We start from the raw sequence: 27,970 nt of genomic DNA on the forward strand, positions 1-27,970 counted from the left end.
AAATAAAAACATAAAAAAAAATCCAGTTTCTCAAGCTGATCCAAGTTTGATATTTCAGCTCTGATGTGTTCTAGCTGGGTGATCTTGAGTGAGTCCCCAAATTTCCTTAGGATTCTATCTTGTTCCCTCAGCTATAAAATTGACATCCCAATGTTGATATCTTGGGCTTGTTGTGGGGAGTACATGAGAATGGGAGAGGATGTTGCAGCATACACCACCACTAGAGAAACCAGTATCCAGAGTTAAAGCTGAAGATAAGTTCGCAGATCAGTAAGAAAGACAGTCAACCCAGTTGAAAAGCAATCAAAAGACTTGTACAAGCACTTAACAAAAGAGGGTATTAACATAAACAATATATGGAGACAGAGACACAGTTCAGGGATTAAGGTGCCTGTCTTAAGCCAACCGTGGTTCAATCCCTGGCATCACATATAGCCCCTCAGTACTGCCAAGAGTAATCTCTGAGCAAAAAGCCAAAAATAAACCAAAGCATTAATAACAAGGAAAATAGATTGAGTTACCATAGGCAGTAACAATATGGATAAATTTTATAAATGCAATGTTAAAAACAGAGGTTAAGCATTTGACGCATGAGCCAATATTTTAAATCAAAAAGGAACAGGTGTTTAAATTTCAATTAAATGCTTTATACATATCAAATTAGCAAAATTTGAAAAAATCTGATGATATGAGGTGAGAAAGAGGAGCAACAGGAAGTCTATATGCTACTGGTGGAATGTAGATAACATAATAATTTTTTCTAGCACGTCTGTCGTCTAGTAAACTGAGAAACATGCATATTCTGTAGCCCAGAAATTTTGTCCTCATATATTGGGATACACATGCCCCTAATTTTGCCCTTCATGGACTCATGCAAAGTTAGTGCAAATATTTATCAGTTGTAGAATGAATAAGTATCTCATGGGACCTTCATACCTTGGACTATTCCATGCTGGAAAATAAGTCAGCCAATAAAAGGGAACAGTGTGAACGAATGTTATAAAGCACAGTGTTGAACAACAACAAAGACATAGAGTTTGGCCTTGAAATTTGAAACTAAACTATAAACAAATAAGGCAGATTCAAAATTAAATTATATAAAGGAGTTTATGTTGTTTGTGATGTATTATTAAGCAAATTACTTAGGAAAGCAGGAAAGGAATGATCATGAAAGACAGAATAGAGATTGCTTTCGGAGTGAATTGGGTTCCGGGACTGGACCATCTCAGGGTATGGGATTATCAGGCCATGGAAGCGTTCTATTTCTTGACCAAAGAGGTAACTGTGCAAGTGCTTGCTTTGCCACTGATCATTATACTGTACATTTGTTTTGAACACTTTAAGAGTATTTTATTCCACCATTTAAGCAGGTTTTCTTTAAAAAAGAGAACTAACACTTGTAAAATGCTTGGCACAGTGCCTGGCCCATCTTGGGCGCTCCAACAGATGGCAACTTTATTTACTGTTATAACCCGGTTGTTAGAGTCAGGCTGTATCCTAAGCAACCTGCCAGCTCCTGGATTGAGTTCCAGTCTCCACGAGACCTGACTCTGAGGCAGAATCTGTTCTTGTCCATTTCCTAGGTGACTCCAAATAAGTCTTTTCACTTAATATAGCACCTCTCAGTTGACATGGGGTGATTTACTGCACTGCTCGAACACGTCTCAAATGTGCTGCTGAGTTTTGGCAACGTGTCCAACTTTGATTTTATCATCTCTGTTGTTATGCAATTCCACAAAGCTAGCTTGCTCAACAGAGCACTGCTGGCCATGGTAGAGAGCCAGAGTCCAGCATGTTGCAGGTCAGAGGTGGAACCTGATGCCAATCTGGTGCCCAAGAAATGTGAGTATGTGAGAACTTGATCTTGTGCATGTGTTTTCAGGGAGTAATTTCCAACCCAGACAGGAGTGATGCTGAATCAAGTAAATTCCAGAATAACAGGATGCCACTTAAATCCCTCAGGATCAAAGCCCCAAATTCTAGCGTGTCATAGGAAGGTTGACAATCACTAGTTTAAAGTAATCTGAGAAACATCTCTATTTCCTGACCTCACAATAATGAAATTGCTATTCCACAGGAGGGTTGTTATGTACAATAGCTGGTTATCAGAGCTTAGAACTACGAAGTACTTATCACAAGCTGGTCATTGTGCTAATATCTCATCCTCACTTCCACCCGGAAGGCAGGAGCTTTGGGTGTCTCTATTTCGAGGATACAGCTCAGGCAATGAGGAACTCAGCAGGTCAGGGTTAGAGCCAGGACGATTGATGACTCAGTTCCTCTGGTTTTTGGAGAGTGTGATCCTGTACTTGGGAGTTAGATGGAGGAAGATTTTGCTAGCAATAAGTAAAACTGAAAATAGAGCAGTTCAACAGTGCAATGGGGAACTGTATAAAGCAGCACATTCTCTCTCTCTCTATCCCCCTCTCTTTCTCCCTCCCTTTCTCCTTCTCTCCTCTCTCCTCTCTCCAAAGGCAGTTGGCAAATGTATCAAATATGTTTTAGAAGAGATTCAGGCATTAGGTGGCAAGTTTAACTAAATGCCTTTCAAAATATTTCCAAAGATTCCCAAAATTGGTTCTACAAAGTTGTCTTGGGAGAGCTTCTAATGGGGGACTAAACTACATGCTTATTTACTATCTACTTTTCTTTACTTTGTGTGTGTATGGTGGTGAGCTCATACTGAGCTGTGCTTATTCCTTACTCCTGGCTCTGTGCTCAGGAATCACTCTTGGTCCAGCTTTGGGGACTAGATGGGGTGCTGGAGATTGAACCCAGGTTAGCCACATGCAAGACAAGCACTTTATCCTTTGTACTATTACTCTGGTTCCATCTATCTTTTTTTTCTTTCCCTATGTTGTTTTTTTTATATGTGTGATGATTGGGGGGTTCCACCCATGATTCCATACTTTAATTAGGATACTCACAGATACCTAGCTGTGTGCTACAGGTTTCATACCCTGTTGTAATCCAGGCTTGGTACATGCAGGTGAATTCACAGCCTCACACCTGCAAAGCAGCTACCTTTTTGCTTCTGGGTCATCCCTGGGCCTTCTTATTTTCTATTTAAGTACCAATTTCCAAACTTGAATGCATCCCCTACATGGCTACACTATTGGGTGACAATTTCCCATGGCTGTGAATTTTCTCAACTCTAGAGGCACAGTGAAATTAATTCTCCCTATGTCTTTTAGCTGACAGTCTTCAAGGGACTTTGTCAACAGTCACAAAATATGTCTACGCTTCATAAGAAAAACAATTTACGCAAACACTCTCCCACACGTCTTTTTGGAATTTCAGACCAGAGGGACGGATCATTTCAGCAGCGTGTTCCTGCTGCGTCCTGCACCTCCCGACAAAGATCCTGGAGTGGAGTGTGGGACCGGATACACTGCCTTTGCCACGGTGTCGGACGACTCTGGGGGCTCTTTAGCGTGTGCCCTTTATGCTAAAATCTTATGTCTAGCTTTGTTACCAGGGATACAGGAACTTCTTTGGTTGATTTTCCTGCCTGAGTCTGATGGAAATGCACACTTCTGTCAGTTTCTCAGCAGAGTCTCTGCCTTTGGCCTCCTGAATGAGGAAGGTCCAGGGAGTCCTCACTGATTTGAATTGGTTTTTTATTGAGCCTTTGTTTTCACTTGGTAAATGGATAAAGTTGTACTTGGTTATTTGATCTGGGGGTGTGAAATAGACCCTTGTGCTTTCTATGGGCAGAATAGAAGAGCTGACTTTTTCTTTCTTTTAGATTTTTTTTTTTTTTTGCCACACCTCGCCATTCTTAGGACTTGCTCCTGGCTCTACATTCAGGAATTATTCTTGGCGATGCTCAGGGGACCATATGGGGTCTAGAGATTGAACTTATGTTAGCCATGTGAAAAGCAAACACCCTTCCTGCTATGTTATTGCTCCAGCCCCAGAGCTGAGTTTCTTATACTTGTTTTTAGACCTTAGGCTAATGACTGTTTAAAACAAAAGTCTAGAGACTTAGGGATTTTTATATGTGCAACTTGATTTTTCAAGGTACCTATAAATTAAGTAATTCATTAAATTATGTTGATTAAATTGAGTTTGCTTATCAGATACTATTTTTAATAGACTCCATTTGTTTTAACTCAGTTTCAGATTTGCAGCAAAACTGAATAAAAAGTAGGTGTATGCCCCTGACATATGTACCTTCTGGCCCTCTGTCATCAACCCCACTGAAATGGTATTTTTTACATGCGATGAAGTCACACAAATACACCATCACTGCCCAAGTCCCGGTTTACATTACAGCTCTGTCTCTTGGTGCCCTGGGTTCAACAGATTTGGACAAATGTGTAAACAAACATCCACCACTGTCGCATTAACAGTTCCCCAAATCATCTGTGCACTGCCATCATCCTTCTCTCCCCATGTCCCTGTGAGACACACACACACACACATATATACACGTGTATGTGTGTGTGTGTGTGTGTGTGTGTATGTGGTGTGACACCTGGTGTGGTGTGACACCTGGTGATGCACTTAGGAATTACTCCTGGCAGTGCTCGGGGGACCATATGGGAGGCCAGGAATCGAACCTGGGTCAGCCACATGCAAGGCAAACACCCTACCCACAGTACTATCACTCAGCCCCCTCAGCCACATATAGTTTTACTGTCTCTGTAATTATATCTTTTCTTGGATATCAACTATGTGGAGTCATACAGTTTATATAGCCTTTCAAATTGACTTCCTTCACTTACTAGTGTGCATCAAAGATTCCCCTTGTCATGCTGTGACTTGATAGCGCTGTCTTGTATTAGCATTGAATAATATTATATTTGCTGGTGGTGAACACTTTATCCTCTCACATACTGAAGGACAATGTGATTGCTTCTGAATATAAATATATCTATAAATCACTGTATCACTGTATCACTGTTATCCCATTGCTCATCGATTTCTTCGAGCGGGCGCCAATAGCGTCTCCATTGTGAGACTTGTTACTGTTTTTGGCATATTGAATACACCATGGGTAGCTTGCTAGGCTCTGCCATGTGGGCGGGATACTCTCAATAGCTTGCCGGGCTCTCCAAGAAGGGCAGAGGAATTGAACCCAGGTTGGCCACATGCAAGGCAAACGCCCTACCCACTGTTCTATATCTATATATCATTATCATCATCATCATCATCATCCCATTGATCATCGATTTTCTTGAGCAGTCTCAGTAACATTTTAATTCGTCCTAGCCCTAAGATTTTAGAAGCCTCTCTTTACTCGTTCTTCCCAATGGTGCCACATTGGAGGCTCTTTCAGGGTCAGGGAAATGAGACCCATCATTGTTACTGGTTTTAGCATATAAATACTCCACGGGGAGTTTTCCAGTCTTTCCTGTGCAGGCAGGAAACTCTCGGTAGCTTGCCAGGTTGTCGAGAGGGAGAACTAGCCTAAATTATATCTATAAATAAAGATGCTATTTATATGTGTGCACGTTTTTGTGGACATATGTCTTCTCATTTGATATTCTCACCAACAATGAATGAAAGTTCCTGTTGCTTCACATTTTCACCAGCATTTGGTGATATCAGTGTCTTGAACTTGACTGTATGAATAGATCTGCAATGCTATCTCATTACCTTAATCTGCAACTCCCTAGTAACATATAATATTGAGTTTATGCATACTTTCCATCAGTATATCTTTAGTGAGATGCTTACTTTTATCTCTTGCCCACTCTTTTTGTTTGTTTTGGGGGCCACACATGGAAGTTCTCAGGGATTAGTTCTGGCTTGACACTCAGGGATCACTCCTGGCAGAGGTCAGGTGACTGTATGGGGTACTTGGGATTGAACCCAGATCAGTTGCCTCAAAGTAAGCATCCCACTTACTGTACTTTCTCTTCATCCTGCCCACTTTTTAAAAATGAGTTGTTTGGTTTTCTTTCATTTTGTGGGTGGTTGGGTGGGGGTGTCCTCCCAAGAAGTAATCAGGGGGCACCTCCTGGAGAGTCTTTGTCAACTGGACTGGTAGTTCAATGCGGGAGCCTTAGGATGTCATGCTGCAAAGGCCCTTTGGTGCTGTAGATTTTCTGGAATCACACAGCAATGCCCCAGCCATACTCACCAGCTTTTAGGGTTCGCCAGGACTGCACCCGGTTATATGCATGGAATCATGTGATGCTGGGAATTTTTTTTTCTTTTTGGGGTCACTCCTGGCAATGCTAAGGGATTACTCCTGGCTCTGCACTCAGGAATTACTCCTGGTGGTGCTAGAGGGATCATCTGGGGTGCTGGAACACAGGATAGCCTTGTGCAAGGCAAACTCCCTACCTGCTGTACTATTGCTCTGGCTCTAGTGCTGGGACTCTTAACTGGAATCAACTGCATGCAAAGAATCAGGCTTCCCTGCTGTGCTCTCTCTCCAGCCCCTGATTAATTTTCGACCTCCTTCCGTGATGTTATTGCTCTAAATAGGACAGCACATGCAGTTCCAGTGCGTGTTGGATCCCGCACTGGGAGAGAGGGGAAACACTGCTGAGTCGGTGCTCTATCACTTGATCCACAGCCCTGGCCCTTGTATCACATGCTATTAGTGTGGCATAGTGAATCCTAAATGGTGGTGCTAAGGACTGGACTTGAGGCCCTTTCCTGAAGGAAGGAGTTTGACCACTGAGCCAGCCCTGTGTCCCTCCTGACTTTCTTCTTTTATGTTTTTGCGCCATACCTGGTGATGCTCAGGTTTTACTCCTGGCTCTGAGCTTAGATATTACTCCTTATGGGGCTCAGAGAACATATGGGGTATTGGAAATTGAACCGGGGTCATCCGCATGCAAGGCAAGCACCCTACCCTCTTATTATCTCCTGCCCCATTCCTGATTGAGTGGTTGAGTTTTAAGAGTTCTTCTTTGTTGAGTTTCTTGGTGTATTTAGAGAATAGTTCTTTATTAAATATGTCTGTCTCTTGCAAATATTTTTTTCTTGGACTGTGATTTGTCTTCTCACTCTCTTGAATGCATACTATTTTAACGGGGTTCCGCTAGATGTTATATGGGCATATAAAATATATTTAAGACACAATTTCCTCTTTTGTTGCTTACTGGAAGATACCTATTTTTCTGGATGCAGAATGGCCCCTGTCACTTCTTTTATTTCTTTTTAGTGAAGCTCTTAAGTGGACCAAGGGAGTGGTAAACCATCCAAAGAATTGATGTATTTGAAAAACCTGCCTGGATATTGTTTTATGCAGTGAGAGTCCATGAAAAATCATACTCTGGTGGCTTATGAATAAAAAAGCTTGAGAGTGGGCTAGAGAGATAGTACAGCTATCAGGAAGCTTGCCTTGCATGCAGCTGACCCGGGTTCAATCCCTAGCATCTCATATGGCCCCCTCCAAGAGTGATCCCTGAGCACAGAGCCAGGACTAAGCCCTGAGCACAGATGAGTGTGGCCCCAAAACACACATACATAGAAGGAAGGAAGGAAGGAAGGAAGGAAGGAAGGAAGGAAGGAAGGAAGGAAGGAAGGAAGGAAGGAAGGAAGGAAGGAAGGAAGTGACGTGAGTATTTTTTACTGGTATTAACTTCTTTGATGATATGAAGTCCTAATGACATGTTCAAAGACTGAAGATGGCAATTTGGGGTTGAAGAAATAGGACCAGGTTAAATCACTTATTTTACATGTTACTGAACCCTGTTCAATCCCAGGTATCACATACGATCCCCCAAGTATCACCAGGGATCACTCCTGAGCACAGAACCAGTAATAGCAGAGCACTACCAGATGTGGCCCAACACCCTACCAGACCCACACACACATATAGCCCCCTTCCAGTCAAGAAAGATAGTGCAGAATCTGAGGTTCTTTCCTTATACACTACTAACCCCAGTTCAATCTCTGGCACTTCATATGGTCCCCTAAGCCCCACTATAGATGATCTAGTAGAGTTGGGACTAAGACCTGAGCACAAAGTTGGAACAAGCCCTGAGCACCATTAAATGTAACCCAAAAATGAGAGAGCGAGAATAAGTAACCTCCCTATCCCACCCTCACACACAAGATGGCAATTTGGCCAAGATAAAGAAATTTAATTTTGCATATCTGATCTTTAAAGATTTATCTTTTTTTGAAATATTGAGAAGTATTTCACAGAAGAATCATTTCTAAGTAGCACGGAGCACAGCCACTCCTCCCCTCATTTACACGTGGCGGCACCTGAATCACATCATTTCAGCAAATGAACACAGCGCACTTAACTTCAATAGATTCTAAACAAAACTCTCCATGTATTCATTCACAGGGGGTGGAGGGGCTGGGCGGGGAGAGGCCAGAAAAGTCAGTGTGAGTTGGATTTGGGTGTGTTTGATTTGAAAACACGCTATTAAAACACTCCTGATCAATCAAGACAAAGATTATTTTAGAGAGTAAGGTCCAACTCAAAATGTGAAATTAATTCCTTTCATTTCATTGTTTTCATAATTCAGTCCTTTGGCTAAGAAGTAAAGGAAAACAGTAGGGAGTCGAGAGCTAGTCAGAAGGTAAGGTGCTGTCCTGTGTAATCGACGTGGGTTCAATTCCCGGCCTTGTACAGTCCCCAGGCACAGCCTGGAATGATCGCTGGGCACAGAGCCACCAGGAATGCAGCACGAGGTGTGGCCCTCAAACAAAGAACAAACAGGAATGCCACCATGTAATTAGTTAAGACAGACATATCCAGCTTCTGGGATGTGTGCTCTCAACATTCTGTCCAGTCTCATAGAGGCAGAAATGCTCAGTGGTGAAATGTCCCATCCCTCTGAGAAAGCGAGAAGGGGCTGGAGGAAGAGAAGAAAGCAGTGTGTCTCTGACCACCGGGCGTGCCGGCCTTCCAAATGCAGATTCCTTTTCTTACTGAGAATGACACAGGCGTCCTTCTAAGTTGCTCAAGTTGGGAGATTCCCAAAGACAAGAATGGAAACAGAAATTGCAGAACATTAAGACTAAAAGGGATGTGTGTCCAGCCAGGGCTTAACCTGTGAGCAAGGCCTGGGTCCAGCCCTTGCTTTGTGCCTAATATGACTTTGGGCAACTGACTGAACCCTCTGGACCTCGCCTACTTTTACTGACATAAGACTTCGTGCCATTCAATTCTGTTGTGGGGATGAACAGGCCTGTATGGCAGCTATCTGATGCCTAGTGGAGACTCAATACAAACAAGTTATTTTATTAAAAAAAAAAAGATCATCCATTGGGAAGATGTAATGGTGGGATTGGTATTGAAATATTGAATGTAATCCATTATTGTGAACAACTCTATGAAAATAAACTTTAAAAAATTCACACCTTATACATGTGTTTTTGGTTTATGTTAATATTTATGTGTTTATTTGGGTCTCCCCAGCAGTGCCTGAGAGCTATTACAGGCCATAGTTGGCCCAGCAAGCCCTGTTAGGGACTTGAACACCTTTGAACTTTCTCCTGGACTGAGAGTGGGCTTTATTCCCCCAGCTGCCCAGCTGGGACATTGCAGGATCCTTAGTGAAAAGGAGAGGAGAGAGATGGATATTAGCACAGTTTTCTTCCTTCCTAGCCCCACACCCTCTTCAGTGTCAATGCTTGCAGGCCATAAAGGGCTAGGGAGCAAACTCAGGGCCTCACATATGCCTGGTGAGTGGTCTAACCCTTTGAGCCATGTCTTGGACCCTCATGCACACATTATATCACTTCTACCCACACCATTTTCCTTGGAAATGAAGCCCCGGGGCTGTGATGCATGAGTTCCTTAGGAGTTCTTATGAAGCATGAATCCACTAGGAGGTTCCCTTTGCAAGGAGCAAGCCCCCCTCAACTCAAACTAGCTGAAAACACAAAGTACATTCATTGGTGCATGTCACAGGGAGTCCCATGGCATGTCAGACTGCAGAGAAACTCAACCCACAGCTCCTAGCCGTATCGCAAGATCTGGTTTCTCTTTGTTTCCGCTCTGCTGCCCGTGGTGTCAGCTTTATTCCAAGCTTGCCTTCCTCTGTAGCAAGATGGTTATCAGCTGAAGTCTGGGTCCATCTGTTAGAACTGAGTTTACTTGCTATGAAGGGAAATCCACTATAATCGGGCTGCAACAGATCCTAATCTGTCTCTCCCTAGCTAGGAGACATGCAGAACGAGGCTCGGTGACTCCGGCTCGCCGTGGCCTGGGTTCTCACTGGTGCTTCCTCTGACACTAGAGTGGGGCTGCTTCTCCCCACCCCAGGCCTTCAGGGGTCACCTGCCTTCTGTGAAGGAGCGAGCATGCCTCCTCCCTGCCCACCTCCTTCTGTTGGTAGCGCTTTTGCACACATGGCTGTCCTGCTCACGGGGTCTCATTCTTTAGTGGGGAGGCTCTTGTGCCTGTGGGAGCTGCCCAGTTGAGTTGGAGTGTCCACAACTATGTTTTCCTGTGTGTGTGTGTGGGGGGGAACACCCATAGCTACAGTGCTCTCACGTCTCTTTAGTTGTGGTGCTAGCAAGAGGTTGAACATTGCTGGTTCAGGCTCAAAGACACACTGGGCCGAGGTGTGGACAGAAATCACCTGTTCGAAGGCTTTTAGACAGCAGAGCTGCCAGGATCATGCTTGTCGCTTGTAGTGTGGCGCTGAGGATTAAACTTGCAGTCACCCATTTATCTGCCCACATCACATGTGGGGAGAGTCCTTGGAAGCACAGTGCTCTTGGGACAAGAAGACAGGGAAACAATGCTTTTTACTGGTCTCGTGCCTGCCGGAAGTAGATCATTCTTGCTCAGGAAAATAGGCATTTGAGGGCAACCAGCCTTTGTTGCTATTCAAGGCCATGGGGCCACATGCTTCCTTCTTCAGTGGACACAGAAGCCCCCCTACCCACCACACCCCAGATCAACACTCCCCTCCGTGTAACCAAGGCCCAAGCCCTGCTTGATTCAAAGCCCACTTTTAGTTTCAGGCAAAGTGACTGGGAAATGAAAGCAGAGTGTGTTTTACTGTCTGCCTGGCACATCCTTAGTCCTTTGGCATTTGTCTAACATCTAACTTGTTGGTCTATGCTTCAGAGTTTGAGCTTGTGGGTTTGTTTGGAAATTCAAAGGATGAGATGTTCTCTCTGTCTGTGTCTCTCTCTCTGTCTCTCTCTGCACCACACATGGTGATGCTAAGGGCTTACTTCTGGCTGTGTTCAGAGATCACTCCTGGGGATGCTCAGGGGACCACTTGGGATGCCGGACATTGAATCCAGGTCAGCTGCATGCAAAGCAAGTGCTTTACCTGCTGTACTAACTCTCTAGACCCAGAAACTGGTTTCAGTGGTGGTAGCAGTACCGGATTCCAGGCAAATAAGAGAGCCCGGGCCATTTTGGAAGGATCAGAGGAGTCTCCCAAGTGGTGTTCAGGGCGTTCCAGGGCCCCATTGACAGTTATTATCAGTGCAAGGGCCTGATGTGGTGCTGCTCGGGTCCTGAGGTGCTGGCCATACCAGGGTCACTCTAGTGGAGCTGGGGCTTCCAGGGCTGTACCCAGCAACTCTCAGGAGACATTGTGGTACTGGAGATTAAATCAGGGTCAGGCCTTGGTAGCCATATGCCTCAAACCTTGTACTGTCTCCCAGTCTGGGACACTGGGTGTTAACTGCCCACCTTTGCTACCACATCCTCCTCCTCTTCACTCAGGGTACAACCAGAGTGACACAGTGAATTTGCACCAGCCAGATGCAGTGCAAAGAACCCGAACCCCAAAAGTCCAGGCCTTGCTTCTGGAGCCAGGAGGGGTGTGAGGTAGGGCAGCTCCTGTATGCAACTGATCATAGCCCTGCCACGGGGAATAGATTCCTGGGAGCAGTGGTGGCTCCCTGCTCTCTTTTTCATTGCACCCTAGGGATATAGTCAGGGGTTCCTGGAACCTGCTGGAGGTTGTGAGGCATCAGCTACCACAACATCAGTCCTAGCAGTGAAATAAGGGAGCGATTCAGGACTGGAGTGATAGTACAGTGGGCAGGGCATTTATTTGTCTTGCATGCGGCTGACCTGGATTCAATCCCCAGCATCCCATATGGTCCCCCCGAGTACTACCAACACTAATTCCTGAGTGCAGAGCCAGGAGTAACTCCTGACCATCGCCAGGTCCGACACAAAAGGGGGGAAAAAAGTGCAGACGGGGGAGCTATTCAAGGAAGAAATGAGTTAAAGCATGCTGGATTGTTGCCTTCTTCTCTAAGGCAGTGGTCTGCAACCACCCATCCATGGATCAGTGCCCGTCCACGAGGGTGGAAAGGCTGGAAATCACTGCCTTACTGCTCCAGTTATTACAGCCTGTCCATGCATAAGTGTGTGGGATGCGCCAGTCTGCAGGTGTGAAAGGATTGAAGACCACTGCTTTAAGAGGATTTATGATAGTAGACAGACTTCTGGGAAGAAAGAGCATCGAGTCGGCTGGCCTGCGGTAGGTACTCTATAGATTATGATATGAATCATTATTCTTACAAAGAAGCCTGAGGAAAATAAAGATTCCTGGAGCCCTATACGGGACCCACACTAAGTACCATGAAATCTGCTTGCTTTCCTGGGGCCATTAGGAGGCGTGAAGCCTAATAATGACATTCTTTTGTTTGTTTGTTTGTTTGTTTGTTGGGGACCACATCTGGCCGTATTCAGGGCTTACTTGTGGCTCTGCATCAAGAATCACTCCTAAGGTTGGCTCCACGGCTTGGAAGCTGGCCTCACATGCTGGAGGAAGGGGCAGCTCAGATAGAGAAGGGAACACCAGGTAAAGTGTGGTTTGAGGACCCACTGGGTATGGGAGATGCACGCTGAAAGTTTGGTCTATAGACCAAATACCATGGCCACTTAGTGCCTCTATTGCAAACCACAACACCCAAAAGGAGAGAGAGAACAAAAGGGAATACCCTGCCACAGAGGTGAGGAGGGGGGATGGAGTGGAGGGTTGGGAGGGATACTGGGATCATTGGTGGTGGAGAATGGGCACTGGTAGAGCATTGTATGACTGAAACACAAGTATGAAAAGTGGTAAGTTTGCAAAAAAATTTTAAAAAAGAGTCACTCCTGACGGTGCTCTGTGGACCATACGGGGTGCCAGGGATTGAACCCGGGCCAGCCATGTGCAAGGCAGATGCTCTACCCACTGTACTATGGCTTCAGCCCCTAAGGCTGACAATCTTCAGGGCATCCCTGAGTGGAAGCAGTGTGCTGAGAAGGGCAGCTCACAGGGGGAGGATGGTCTCTCTGGCAGCCTTCAGGATAAGCCCTGATCTGTGCTGGCCCCGCCCTCAACAAGGTCAGTGTCATTTCATGGGCCAAGGCCCCTGGCTGTGCTTCAATAGAGGCAAATGGCAGTAAGCCACACTGTGACCGCCGGAGCCTTCCCTGAGAGCCACTGTGGTGAGTCAGGCCCCGTTGGTCACGCTGCTGCCAGGAGCCATGACAGCCAAGGTGTGCTGGGTATATCGAGGGGTCAGCAGGAGCTGCCAACCTGTGTGTGAGTGGCCTTGTTTAAGTCTTGCAAAGGCCACTGGAGACTAGAAATAGGAAAATCCCACGAAGACCACATGCACCGTGTTGCAGGTAAATACACCGAGGGCCAGAAAACAGGGGAAGGAAGCAGCTCATGATCCCTAGCCCAGGTCTCACACCTGGGTGGGAGGGGCCAGGCCTGTGAACTAGGAACCTGGTTGAACTGTATGTCCCCGTCCACTGAGCCATTGACCAGTCATGGGAGGCGGCTCATGAACATGGATTAATCCTGAGGGTTCCTGCGGTGCCAGCTCATGTGGAGCTGTGTGCTTTTTCAGGCTGCGCCATGGGAGAGGATCCGGATACCCTGGTATCAAAGCTTAAACGGGTGCATTCAGCCTTGTCTCAGAGGAGGATGTGCCAATCCACTCTGGTGCACTTCTCCTATCCCTCTAGGAGACAAATGGGTGATGGAGAGCCCAAAGTTCTCTACATATCAGAGTTGCAGAGTAATTTTAGTCTGGAAAGTGTCAAACACTTAAATCTCTCTCTCTCTCTCTCTCTCTCTCTCTCTCTCTCACACACACACACACACACACACACACTTTCTCTCTCTCACACACACACTGCATACACTGAATGCGGATTCTTCTTACTGTGCACATTCCTTTTATTGTGATCTCTGCCCAATATATTGTACCCCTAAACTATCTGACAGAAATCACTCCCCCCAAGTTCCCCCACCCTGTACCCACCATCATAGCAGAATGTTTCAGAAGGGCCAAATATAGCACTGTGCTGTTTCTGCATGGTAGACACTGCGCGGTTATAATTGTAACACAAGCAGAGCTCGAAGTGGCACAGCCTCCTGGGCTTCTCCTCTTCTCATGGATCCAGATGGATGGGCAGGTCCCTGCCTGGCCCCATGTCAGAGCTGGGTCCCATCCAGGAGAGCCTGAGCCTGCTCCAGAGGCTGCATGTCTGCTGTGCAGCTCTCTGGCTCCAGGGGGTGGGTCAGAGCGGGTGGTGATGGCTGACCCCTGTGTCTCCCTGCCCCCACCCCAAGCGTCCTTTCTTCTTTATGCTGTGGTGCCATGGGTGGGCCACTGGCACTCAACATTGATATAATTTCTAGATTTTTGAGGAATGCCCATATTGTTTTCCAGAAAGGCTGGACCAGTCAGCATTCCCAACAATGAAGGAGAGCCCTTCTTCCTGCATCCACACCAGCACTGGTTGCTCTTGTTCTTTTGGTGTGTGCCAGTCTCTGTGGTGTGAAATGATATCTCATTGTTGTTTTAATTTGCATCTCTCTGATGATTAATGATGTAGAACTTTTTTTTATGTATATTTTAGCCAATTGTATTTTTTTTGAGGAAGTTTCGGTTCATTTCTTCTCCCCATATTCTGATGGGGTTGGATTTTTTTCTTGTAAAGTTCTACCAGTACCTTATATATCGTGGATATTTACCCCTTATCAGATGGGTATTGGGTAAATAATTTTTCCCAATCTGTGAGTTGTCTTTGTATCCCGGTCACCTTTTCTTTTGAGGTGCAGAAGCTTCTTAGTCAAGTGCTGGGAAGAAGGCAGCTGAGATAGAGAAGGGACCACTGTGACAAAGACAGTTGTAGATGATCACTCCGGGTAAGAACTGTGTGCTGAAATTAGGTAGAAGAACAAACATGACAACCTTTATTTATTTTTTTTTAATTTATTTATTTTTAATTAGAGAATCACCGTGAGGGTACAGTTACAGATTTATACACTTTTGTGCTTATACTTCCCTCATACAAAGTTTGGGAACCCATCCCTTCACCAGTGCCCATTCTCCACCACCCGTAAACCCAGTGTCCCTCCCACCCTCCCCAATCCCATCTCCCCCCCACCCCACCCTGCCACTGTGGCAAGGCATTCCCTTCTGTTTTCTCTCTCTAATTAGCTGTTGTGGTTTGCAATAAAGGTGTTGAGTGGCCGCTGTGCTCAGTCTCTAGCCCTCATTCAGCCCGCAACTCCCTTCCCCCACATGGCCTTCGACTACAATGTAGTTGGTGATCGCTTCTCTGAGTTGACCTTTCCCCGGAACGTGAGGCCAGCCTCGAAGCCATGGAGTCAACCTCCTGGTACTTATTTCTACAGTTCTTGGGTGTTAGTCTCCCACTCTGTTATTCTATATACCATAGATGAGTGCAATCTTTCTATGAACATGACAACCTTTAGTATCTGTATTGCAAATCACGATGCCCAAAAGGGGGAAAGAGAGAGAGACAGAGAGACAGAGAGACAGACAGCAGAACAGAGACAGAGACAGAGAGCAAGAAGGAAATTGCCTGTCATAGAAAACCAGAGGGTTATCAGGAGGAAAACGGGGACATTGGTGGTGGGAAATGTACACCCTGGTGTTGGAACATTGTATGACTGAAACCCTATCACGAAGAAATATCTTTGTAACTCTGTCTCTCACCATAGTTCAGGGGGAAAAAGTTTCTCTAATCCAGAGGAACTGGAGCAGGGCTCTGTCGAGGTTGGCGTGAAAGCAACGTCCTATCCCCTTTTAGGGTCCTGTGCCAGGCTCCCTTAAGATCTGGGCTGCCGTTGCCTTCATGAACTTCCTCTTCTTAAGAGCTGTTGTGTCTCCTCCAACCATCAAATTCTGGGAATTCCCCCTCTCCCCCCACAGCAGAATTGAACTCACTCCTCGTTTTGCCTTTACTCCTCAGTCCGACCCAGAAAGTGCTCCTCTCATCTCTAAAGTCTCATGGGACTCATTTGGCATGCTTCTTCATTCTGAGGACATGCGCATCCTAACATGTGAACATGGCTACCTTCATGACTTTATTCATCTATTTCTCAGGGGAGGGGGGCCATCCACAGTGTTGGGGCGCCCCGGGGGGCCCCTCCCAGTGATACTTGGCCATCAGGACCTGGACCTGTTTTGATGCCCAGTCCCAGCAGCGCAGTGATATTTGGGCTCTGTGTTGCTGGGGCTCACCAAGGCTACACTAGGTGGTTGCTTCAGAAACCATGCAATGCTGGGGATCAAACCCAGGGCCTTGCAAATGTAAGACACGTTCTGCTGACCCTGGAGGCATCTCCTTGGCCCACAGTTATGATTTTTAATAGCATTCCACCACCTCCTGCCACATAATGAACATGGGAGTTTTTAAAAGTGGCTTGAAATCACATTTTTAATAAAGAAAAATAAGGTCAGTTGTGAGTCATACAAAGGTGTGGAGGAAACATATGTGCCCATGAGTAAGTGAAAGGAGCCGATCAGAAAAGGCTGGCTTGGGTTCTATTCTAACCTTGTGCCACTCTGGGAAAGCGGAGAGTACAGGCAGTCAAGCGATCTGTGGTTTCCAGGGGCTGGCGGGGAACCGAGAGGATGTTCATTGCCCCGTGGACACGTGTCATTCTACATTTGTTCAAATCTGTAAGACATACAACAACAAGAATAAGCTGTAATGTAAACTGGGGACTTCGGGTGATAATGTGACAGCCCGGGTTAATCGATTGCAGCAAACGCGCTGCTCTGGTGTGTGAAATGGATACTGTGAAAGGCTAAAGGGGACACGAAGCATGTGGGAATCTCTGTTCTTCCTGCTTAGTGCTGCTGGGCATCTGAACATGCTTTTTAAACCAAAGTCACGGCTGAGGTGGTAACTGTTTCTCCTCATACAGGAGGTAACTCTCTGTGACTGACCCTGGTTTTGACTCCTGGACCCACGTAGGATTCCCTGACCACTGCCAGGAGTGATCTCTGAGTGCAGTGTTAGGAATAAGCCCTGACTGCTACCAGGGGTGGCCCAGTTACCCATCAGTTCCCTGCCCTTCCCTCCACCTGCAAAAAAAGGGGCTGGGCACCTAGCATGGGGTGAAGGTACCTGCCTTGCATGTGCCAATTCTGGTTTTATTCCCTGGGCTACATATGGTCCCCTGAGCACCTACAGGGGTCGCTTCTGAGCTCAGAGCCAAGAGCCGACTTTGTGGCCCCACTCTTCCCCCCCTGAAAATGCTGGGGGCTAGCTTAGCTCAGGGGTCAGGGGCACCTGCCCCACATGCATAAAGACCCAAGCCCCATCCCTGGCACCGCATGGCCTCCCAGCTCTGCTGACCCGAGCAGCATCGTGTCACATCACATCACTGGGTCACAGCACTGAACTGTTGGGTTCATTGGCTGAGTGCTGCCCAGAGTGAATCTCTGCAGCTGCTAAGCACTATTGGGGAGCACCCAGAAATAAATACCGACACACATAGAACCTATTTCAAAAGTTATGTGACTTCAAACTGATAATGACCACTCTGGATGATGAAGTCAGAAATGGCAGTGACAAGTGACAGATATAAGAGAAGAGGAGATAGTTGTGGGCTAAAACAGCTGAATGGGGGTGGGGGGTGAGGAGAGAGAGAGAGGGAGGGAAAGAGAGCAACAGAGAGTAAGCAAGAAATAGCAAAAGAGAATGAGAGAACAAGCAAGAGAGAGGCTGAGAGAGAGAGAGAAAGAGAGAGAGTATGTACAAACAACAGAGTATAAGCAAGAATAGCGAGAAAGAGGGGCTGGAGCGATAGCACAGTGGGTAGGGTGTTTGCCTTGCATGCAGCCAACCCAGGTTCGATTCCCAGCATCCCATATGGTCCCCCAAGTACCGCCAGGAATAACCCCTGAGCATCGCTGGGTGTGACCCAAAAAGAAAAAACAAAACAAAAAGAATAGCGAGAAAGAGAATGAGAGAGAGCAAGCAAGAGAGAGCGAGAGAAAGGCTGAGAGAGAGAGCAAGCAAGACAGCAAGCAAGAGAGATTGAGAGAGAGGGAAAGGAAGAGGTAGACAGGGAAAGAAAGAGAAGAGAGAGAGTAAGAGCAAGAGAAAGCAAGCATGCACACTAGCAGGTGGGTAAGGAAGAAGCTGGCAGGTGGCAGGTGCAGGGAAGAGAACCGGACTGAGTGGACGTCGTATGACATGTAGGGCAAGAAGGGAGCAGGAGGGAGAACAGGCTGGAGGGGGCAGTGAGTCCCCATAAACATAAGGAAAGCTTCTAGGGGCCAGTGACGGGGCTGCCTGGTGTTTTCCGGTGACATCTCTGAGGCTGGCATGTGGGTGGGGGTCCCTGCAGGGAGACACTGGGCAGCGTGTGCCTGTGAGGTTGTGTTCACAGCTCCTGCGTTTTCTTACAACTCAAGTTTGTTTCTGCCCTGGAGCCTGGGAGCATGGCAGCTTGGCCTCCTGCACCAGCTGAACCCCATGACTCAGGGTCCTGGAATTGGGCAGGCAGGGTGCTGCCACAGGGCCCCCACGAGGTTGCCCAGGGCGGGTCACCTTTGACTTGCAGTGAGGGTCCGCTGAGCAGGTGCAGGGGAGGCTTCAAGCTGGAACCCATGCCAGGGGTAGTCACACCAGCCACTCTCCTACATCAGCTAGAATCAGTGTCTCCCAGACCTGGGCGGACAGTGCTGATCCCAACCCACTCTTGGAGTCCCTGATTTGCTCATTTTGGTGGGGCTAGGGGCCGAGAATGTGAATTTCTAGCCAATTCCTCGATGGTGCTAACGCTGCTGGTAGGGACATCACAATGTGAGAACCCCAGGTCTATGCCAATAACCCCTGTTTGATTTCTCATCTTTCTCCTCCTTTTCTTTTTCCTCCTTCTTTCTCTTTCTGTGCCAGGTAGTGAACCCAGGTCTCATGCATGTGAGGCAGATTCTTTTCTGCTGAGCCACTTCTCTGGTCAGATCCCCAGCATGGCATTTGGAGGCATTTTACAAGTTTTGCACATCTTGGAAAATTGATGATTATGTTTCTTAAAGTAGTGAAATAACTCACACCACCTCTTTTCCCAATGATTCTTTGATTTTTCTAATAGTAGAGGCATTTTAAAAAATACACAAAATTACACATTATTTCGCATGTGTTGGCAGCCTCTAAAAGAATGGTTTGCTGGGGAAAGTATGATGATTCTCACTGGGTGGGCAGTCAACCTCCCCCACACCTCAAAGGCAAGCAGCTAAATCAGTGACTTTCCTCCCACCTCTGTGTGTGCTCTGTCTAGTTTCCTGTCTCCTCCCAAAGAACCAACTCCATGTGAACCAAGAAAGAGCTATATGTAGAGTGCATGGGAGGCAAAGGAACCCCAAATAGGCTTTTTCCTAAGCCATCCAAGTTAGTGTTTGCCTTTCAAGCTGGAGAAGGCTGGTGCATGCCCAGATGATAGTATTTGGTACCCACTGATAAGGATGGATTGTGGAGCTGAAAGGCTGCTGGGAATTCAGTAACACTTTCAAAACATTCTATCTTATTAATTGCCACAAAGTCTAATCAAATGTTAAAATAGTCACTGTCACTGTCATCCCGCTGCTCATCTAGTTGCTCAAGCAGGCACCAGTAACGTCTCCATTGTGAGACTTGTTGTTACCAGTTTTGGCATATCGAATATGCCACGGGTAGCTTGCCAGGCTCTGCCGTGCAGGAGAGATACTCATGGTAGCTTGCGGGCTCTCCAAAAGGGTTGGAGGAATCAAACCCGGGTTGGCCGCGTGCAAGGCAAACACGCTACCCGCTGTGTTATCGCTCCAGCCCGTTAAAATAGTAGTAAGAAAATAATATGCAGGAGATTATTTTTTCCAGCTATGCACAATCCATGGTGGACACTTGTACGCTCTTGCATTTGAGGTGTCCTCTGCACAAAGTTGGGAAGTGCTGCTCTGAGAATCAGCTGATATCACAATGGTGTAGGTCAGAGATGCTTCCACAGCAAAGATGATGGGGGATGAGCTTGTTACTGTAACGACTAAACTTTCCCAGTATTCAATACGATAATTCGTCCTCATTAGACATAGGAACACCTTTAAGTTTTAAAACAGTTAATATTAAAGTCCACCTCCTGCCTGTCCACCTTCTCATTGGAGACTGCAACAATGTCATTTCTTAGATGTTTTGATTCCTGAAAGAACAGCCTCCTGTTTTTTCAGGAATAACAATTGCCCTCTTTCTTCTGTTTCCTTCATTGGCTAAAACATTTGGACACTTCATCTGCTTCCAGTTTTGTAGAAGATTTAGTTTATCTAACAACAATGTATGTCATATGCTTCTGTTGGGGAGGCCTTATTTATGACTTTGGTTCATAAGTTAAATTTATGGTGCAAGTTTGTGGAAAGTTGATATATTAAAACTGTGGCTTTATAGTGATAGGACTGCTAAGCATTGATGAATTCATTTAGACAAAAAATAATAATTCTCTCAAACTCTGTTTTGCAGGAACTACTTTGGAGAAGCAGTAAATATGAAAGAGCTGCTTTTCAGAGAAGACCAATAAGCAGAAACTCACTCAGCCCCAATTCCTATTTCTCTTTACACTTGCCTTTTACCTTCCAAACCTTCAGAGGCATTTAATACTCATTACAAGTTATGTTTTAGAAGGAAATGCACAGAAAGTGTATCATGTCAAGGAAAACAGATGGACCGATGACATCACAGTCCCCATGCTTGTATAAATAATCTCTGAAACGCAGGATCAGAAAGGCAGAGTTCTGCTTTGCTCCTGCCCGTCTTACACTCTGATCTGTAGCAAAGCCTTTCTCCGCTTGAAGAAGCCAGCATAACAGTGTTTAGTTTCCCGGGAACTAGGTAGAGCTCCAGTCTCCTGAAGAGTCCCTTGTTCCGGCTAGCCTAGTCTCCACCGACCCACACCATCTTGCATTCTGGCATCAATGCAAGAGTGAGGAGCTCTTGCATTCAGAGATGCCTGGGTTGTTGCAGGGCTGGGGTCGTGATTTCTTTGTGCTTGTCCTCCTTTTCTGTTCCCTGCATGGCACTCTGACCCATCACGACTCCAACTTTGCTCTTCAAATTCGGCTAAGCCTGTCTCAAGCCATAGATTCTTAAACTCAAGAATGCAAACATATCACACCCTCATGTTTTTCAAAATTGGATTTTCATCCGAATTTTTGGAAAAAGTTTTCTAAAACATGGCTGTTTGTGGGGCTGGAGCGATAGCACAACAGGTAAGGCATTTTCCTTGCATGCGGCCGACCCAGGTTCGATTCCTCCACCCCAATTGGAGAGCCCCACAAGTTACCGAGAGTATCTCCCCTGCACGGCAGAGCCTGGCAAGCTACTCGTGTCATATTCAATATGCCAAAAACTGTAACAACAAGTCTCACAATGGAGACGTTACTGGTGCCCACTTGAGCAAATCGATGAGTAATGGGATGACAGTGATACAGTGATTTTTTATTTCCTTCCCTTCCTTCCTTCCTTCCTTCCTTCCTTCCTTCCTTCCTTCCTTCCTTCCTTCCTTCCTTCCTTCCTTCCTCTCTCTCTCTCTCTTTCTTTCTTTCTTTCTTTCTTTCTTTCTTTCTTTCTTTCTTTCTTTCTTTCTTTCTTTCTTTCTTTCTTTCTTTCTTTCTTTCTTTCTTTCTTTCTTTCTGTCTCTCTCTCTTTCTTTCTCTTTCTTTCTTTCTTTCTGTCTTTTTTCTTTCTTTCTTTTTTCTTTCTCTCTTTCTTTCTTTCTCTCTCTTTCTTTCTCTCTTTCTTTCTTTCTTTCTCTCTCTCTCTTTCTTTCTCTCTCTTTCTTTCTCTCTTTCTTTCTATTTCTCTCTTTCTTTCTTTCTCTTTCTTTCTTTCTTTCTTTCTTTCTTTCTTTCTTTCTTTCTTTCTTTCTTTCTTTCTTTCTTTCTTTCTTTCTTTCTTTCTTTCTCTCTCTCTCTCTTTCTTTCTTTCTTTCTTTCTTTCTTTCTTTCTCTCTTTCTTTCTCTCTCTTTCTTTCTCTCTTTCTTTCTATTTCTCTCTTTCTTTCTTTCTCTTTCTTTCTTTCTTTCTTTCTCTCTCTCTTTCTTTCTTTCTTTCTTTCTCTCTTTCTTTCTCTCTCTTTCTTTCTCTCTCTTTCTTTCTTTCTTTCTTTCTTTCTTTCTTTCTTTCTTTCTTTCTTTCTTTCTTTCTTTCTTTCTTTCTTTCTTTCTATTTCTCTCTTTATTTCTCTCTTTCTTTCTGTTGGTTTGTATTTTTGGACCATACATGGTGGTGCTCAGGCTTTATATCTGACTCTATGCTCAGGGATCACCAAGATGCCAGCATTGAACCCGGATCTGCTATATGCAAGGCAAGCTCCCTACTAGCTTCATTATCACTATAACCCCACATTCCAGTTTCTTAATTGATTTTCCCAGGCTCCCAGGGTGAGACTACCTGGAATATCATCCCTTGCAGGTGCTGGTGCCACCTGGGCTGGAACAGCTTTCTTTGTGTCCTGAGTTGTAGCAGTTCTTTCTTTTGGAGAATTGGAAAATATTTATAATATAAAACTTCCTAGCTATTGACTCAATCACATCTTTTGGAGAAATACAGGGTGGTGGTGGGGGATTGAAGAAGAGAGATTCCTACTACTTTCCCAAACATTTGAAAACTGTCATGATTTCTTCTCAAAAACTCCTTGTCTATTTCTGGACCTTAGTCCTGGTTGTCTGCCTCTGAATAGAGTTGGAATGAGTTTGTAAAGATGCCTTTTAGGTGATTTGCTTATGAAAACTTTATACAGTCAGGATAGCTTCCTCTACTCTCTATCATATTCCTGATGTTAGAGGTGACCAAGTGTCATCAAGTGATGTCAGGTTAAGTGACCTGCCCTAGGTCCCACAGATAATAAGCATCCAGATTGATATATGAACACCCTGACTCCAAATTAAGTAATCTAAGATATTATGTTCTTGGGGCTGGAGCAATAGCACAGCAGGTAGGGTGTTTGCCTTGCACGCGGCTGACCCAGGTTCGATTTCCAGCATCCCATATGGTCCCCCGAGCACTGCCAGGGGTGATTCCTGAGTGCAGAGCCAGGAGTAACCCCTGAGCATTGCCAGGTGATCCACAAAGAAAAAAAACGATATTATGTTCTTGATTTTCCCGCTCTGTTTTTTAATTTTAATTAGTCTTTATTTGGGTGGTCAGTTTAGGGGGTAATCCAGCAATGCTCAAGTTTGCGCACTGACTGTGCACTCAGGGATCACTCCTGGCATCACTCAGGGAACCATTTGTGACAAGGATAGAACCAGGATCATCCACATGCAAGGCAAGTGCCTCACCTCCTGAACTAGCAATTTGGCCTTTTCTCTGTTTCTTTTTTCTTTTCACTTTACTTTCTCTTTACTTTGGTTACATTCAAGATTTCAACAAAAAACTCACTATTATTGTTAGGCGTTCCCCACTAGAGTCAGACCTGCTGTGAAGAGATATGAGTCTGTGCGGCCATGATAGTGGTCACACGGTTTTGAATTTCTGTATTTTAGCAACTAAGTCCAGGGAAATTTCTTCCAGAAATTGGATCATTGCAATGTATCTCTCATTAGTGGTCCTCATAATATGGTGGTCGCCACACCCTTACCACCCCGCCCCCGCAAGGAAAAGGCAAGAGAGAAAAACCTTTCCCCTCCTGGGCAGGCATGGGGCTCAGGCTTAGTTCTCATTCTGGAGACATTCTGCAAGGAGCTGCCAGTACCAAAAGTAGTCTAGCTGGCCTTTGGAATCATGCTTGTGCAGCTGCAGTGAGGCCGCCCTTTTCTCTGTTTCTAAGTGCACATCAGTACATGTGACTGAATACTAAATTGTAGAAAATAAAAATACTCTCCTCCCCTAATTTAGTCAGTCTCTGTTAAGTATGAAAAGTCTCTCTTGAGCATGCACTGACAGTGGGAGGCTGTTCAGAGCAGTGATGCCTTATTTGCCCAGGACCACATCAGTCATGACTACACCTCTGGTTGCATTACAGGTGTGGAACGATTCATAGGACTTTGCTCATTTTGACAAAGTTAATCTTGGTTCTCAGTTTAACAAACTGTTGATTCTGGTTTCACTCATTTTGTCTTCTTTGCAAATGAGTGTCTTGAGCTTAAAAATAATATAAGTGCTTTATAGCCCCAGTCTTGTTCTTGTTGGTTGTGACCTAACATTGCAATTTACATAGATACTTTATCCTCCAATGTGGTTACCCTTTAAGCTATACCATTTGATGTCATTCTCAGATTATTAGAGCTACAGTGTCTCTTTTTCTCCAAACCATTAATAAAAGTTGTGTTCAAATGTAGGTCCAAGGACAGATTCTTTGGGCATCTCTACAGGGATTAATTAATCAATTTAACAATCAATTAATGAATACTCCTGGACTAGAGGTATTCAACCAAATGTGAAAATACCTAATTGTATTGCCATTTAGTCTTGTCTATAAGGAGATAAGCCATCTGGCCAAACATCTTTCTATCTACAGTGTTTTTCTGATTAGCTAAGCCAGTAAGCTTATCTACCCACCCTTCCCACCAAGTGTCCAGTTTTATTCATAGAAAATTCTGTGTGAGCTCCTGGTTATCATCCCTTTTCTTTTTTTTAGGGTTCACAAAATATCTATTTTATAGTTATTTCTAGAGATTTGTTGAAGATTGATCTGATTTTTTTTTGGTTGGGTTCTGAGTGACCCCAGAAGAGGCTGGGTTTAGAGTGGGTCATATTGCAGTGCTCCCTGGAATGGCCAGGTAAGCCTGGGTCAGCTGGATGGCCAATGAAAGCAGCTTCTGTGGTGGGAAGTGAGCTAATTAAGTGCAGAGGTGTCTAGTCGGTTCGTTAGCACAAAGAGTGGTTAGGGAGGTAAACTGAAGCATCCTCCCCAAGGATACATGGGTGTGGGAGGGGGGCAGGGAAAGGACAGAGATGGTACGAAGGCAATTGTACCTTCTGGCTGCAAACCAATAGGAAAAGGGTAATCAAAGAGACTAAGAAAGACTAAGGATCAGTTAAGAGCAATCACTGGTTCTGAAGTGCTAATCTGCCACATGGGACAACTTCAGTTCCTGTCTCAACAAGTGATACTATCTACCACGGTCCACATCAGACTGGGGAACCCTTCTGGTTTTCCTAATGCCCTAGCCTTCCCACCATTGGCTTAACTCCGGAGCCCTGTTTCCACCTTAATACTTCCCGAAGCTGCCTATTTCTCTCCATTTCTTTGTAATCACCCTATCACCCACATCTTATCCCAGAATCACTACATTGGTCCTCTGGCTTCTGGAAAACCTGTAACTTTATACACCATGCTCAGCCCTTATCTAGAAACACAAGCTTGACTGTATCTCTCTGCTGCTTAAAAATTCTTTTAGTGATTTTATTTTTAGTACCTTTAAAATAAAACCAAGCACCTTAGAGTGAAATAACTGCCTCTCCCCAGGACTGCCTCATGCACGGCCCCTTCCATCTCCTCTTGCCTTCCTCAGGTTCTGCTACTCAAAGTTCTGAGCAGGCTTTCTTGTAGTTTCTTGTTTATGATATCTGTTCCTGCTGCCAGAAATACCCGCCCTGCCTAACCCATATGTCTGCCTGCTTGCTAGTTGCACTCTCTCCCCTCGAGTATGCCAGAAATATGACCACCTCTGAGTGCCTCCTCTTATTTCTTTCATAGGCTATAACTGACCTGTGTTGTACTAATTGCTTGATTTTATTGTCTCGCCTCTAGACTGTGAACTCCTTGAGGGTCAGAAAATATCATTAGGAATCCTAGTGGTTGATATGTGCTTGGCATAGAGAGGCAATCAAAAACGTTTTGTATAATCCAGTTGTTCATTCCATATGAATGAGGGATCAGCCCTTGAAAATTGACCTCTAGCTCTCTGCAGCATTTACTGTGAGAATAAAGACCATTCTCAGCAATCAGACGTGACATTTCAGAAAATGTTGACATGTCTCTGCAGAGGCACATAATCATTGTGAAGGGCCCCTGAGGCACATCAGCGTGGAACTCAGTCTCCTCAGGAAATAAAAGAAGCTCTGGGTTGACAAGTGTTGGGGCATGGAAAGGAACTGGTGACAGTTGGCACTGTTTGTGGTCATGTACAGAATGTGATCAAGGGGATTACACTGATTCTGCTATGTGATGCAGTCTGGGTGTACTCACTTCTTTCCCAGCCAAATGGTTAATCAGAGTGGGTTACTCATTGAAACCTGAAATTTCTTGGGTGAAAAAGATAACCCACTGGGTTTGGGTGAAATCAGCTGCTTCTTGTTTTGTGTTGCAAGCGCAGGAAGATGAGCTAATTCTTGAAGAACAATTTATTGAACTCGTATCCTGTTCAACTGCTTTGATTCAGCAGGCCACAGCAGTTAAAAATAAGGGTCTCCAGGAAAGTTTGGATGGTACCTGCTTTTGAAAAGGAACAGTGCAGCTGACGAGTAGACCTACGCTGTCCAGCGGGAGATTTGGGACAGTGCTTCAGACCTACTTGTCATAATAAGATGCAATATAAGTTCTATTGGTATCAGATGAAGTAAGTCAATAAAAAGTTACCTATCTTGTTACTTGTTACTTTACTGTCCTCTGTCCAAGTCCCAGTCTATGGGATCATGATACTTGTTGTTGATAGAAAGGTTTCATTATTAGAGCGTGCATATTAGGTCAGAGCTCCTAGTTCAGAGAAAACTGAAGATCTTTGGGGGCAGTGGGGAGTAGGTTTGAGCTAAACTCGGTAGTGCCCAGGGCTTAATCCTAGCTCTGTGCTTAGGGATCATCCTTGGTGGTGCTCAGGGGACCATATGTCGTACTGCGGATTGAATTGGTGTCATCCATGTGCAAGGCAAGTACCTTAAACCCTGTACTATTTCTCTATCTGGGAAGTTAAGAGATTTTGATTGGAATCCCTTAGTGTCTTTTCCAGAATAGGAATAAATTGATGCTACTGTTGTAATTTGCCATCAAGGTTAGTGACTAAGAGGAGAGGATGACGAAGGTAACACATTTGTGGGTTGGGAGTGGGGGACTTTAGTTGTCATTTACCAGAACAGGTAACAACAGAAAACAGAATTAGTAATTATTACATATCTTATTAGATGGTATAAGGAAGAATTGAATGATTTTGGGGAGGTTGGTCAACAGTTATATTTAATTCTTGCCATGAAGAGTTTCTCCCAAGAGATTGTTCCTTCAACATAAAGACATCCCTGATATGGGGTAAAATTTTACACATATTGTCCTGTCTGAGCTGGAGAGATAGTACAGCATGATCCCCAACATTCCAAACGGTCCCTGAGCATGCCAGGAATAATTCCTGAGTTCTGAGTGAGGAGTAACTCCTGAGCATTACCACATATGACCCCAAAACAAAACAAAAAGATGGCTTGTAAATTGGATATTCTACTTGCAATCATTCCTATCACAGCAACTTAAACAGATTTGGGGATTGGCAGCAAGAACTGGGGTAAATGTAGCAGAACAAATGGGTGTCATAGGGAAAATTTAACTGTAAGGAGAGTAATAGCTTGGTGATGGTTGCAGTAAAGCATAGAGAGAAAAAAAACCATCTCTACCTTCTGCTTTGCAAAAATTGGGGTTTGGACTGATTTTACACTACTGAAGTAGCCCAGTTGGGAGGATTCATAAAAATGAAATACATTTCAGATGCACATCTGGGCAATTGAGGCTACTGTGAGTTTCTTGTAGGTCTGACAGAAAATGAGCTATGTTAGTGAATGTATTAGCCAATATGATGAATACAACAGTGCAAGCTCTGTTTTGGGGAACCCAGGGTAACACTAATT

The 27,970-nt window shown here is 45.0% G+C and overlaps 1 pseudogene; it reads left to right on the plus strand.

Annotated features, from left to right (window-relative positions):
- Positions 1-1,248: 1,248 nt before the first annotated feature.
- Positions 1,249-27,104, plus strand: LOC129402425 (60S ribosomal protein L9-like; annotated as a pseudogene).
- The last annotated feature ends 866 nt before the right edge of the window (positions 27,105-27,970 follow it).

The sequence above is a fragment of the Sorex araneus genome, chromosome 1 (genome assembly GCF_027595985.1).
Source record: "Sorex araneus isolate mSorAra2 chromosome 1, mSorAra2.pri, whole genome shotgun sequence".
In the NCBI taxonomy this organism is placed as follows: Eukaryota; Metazoa; Chordata; class Mammalia; order Eulipotyphla; family Soricidae; genus Sorex; species Sorex araneus.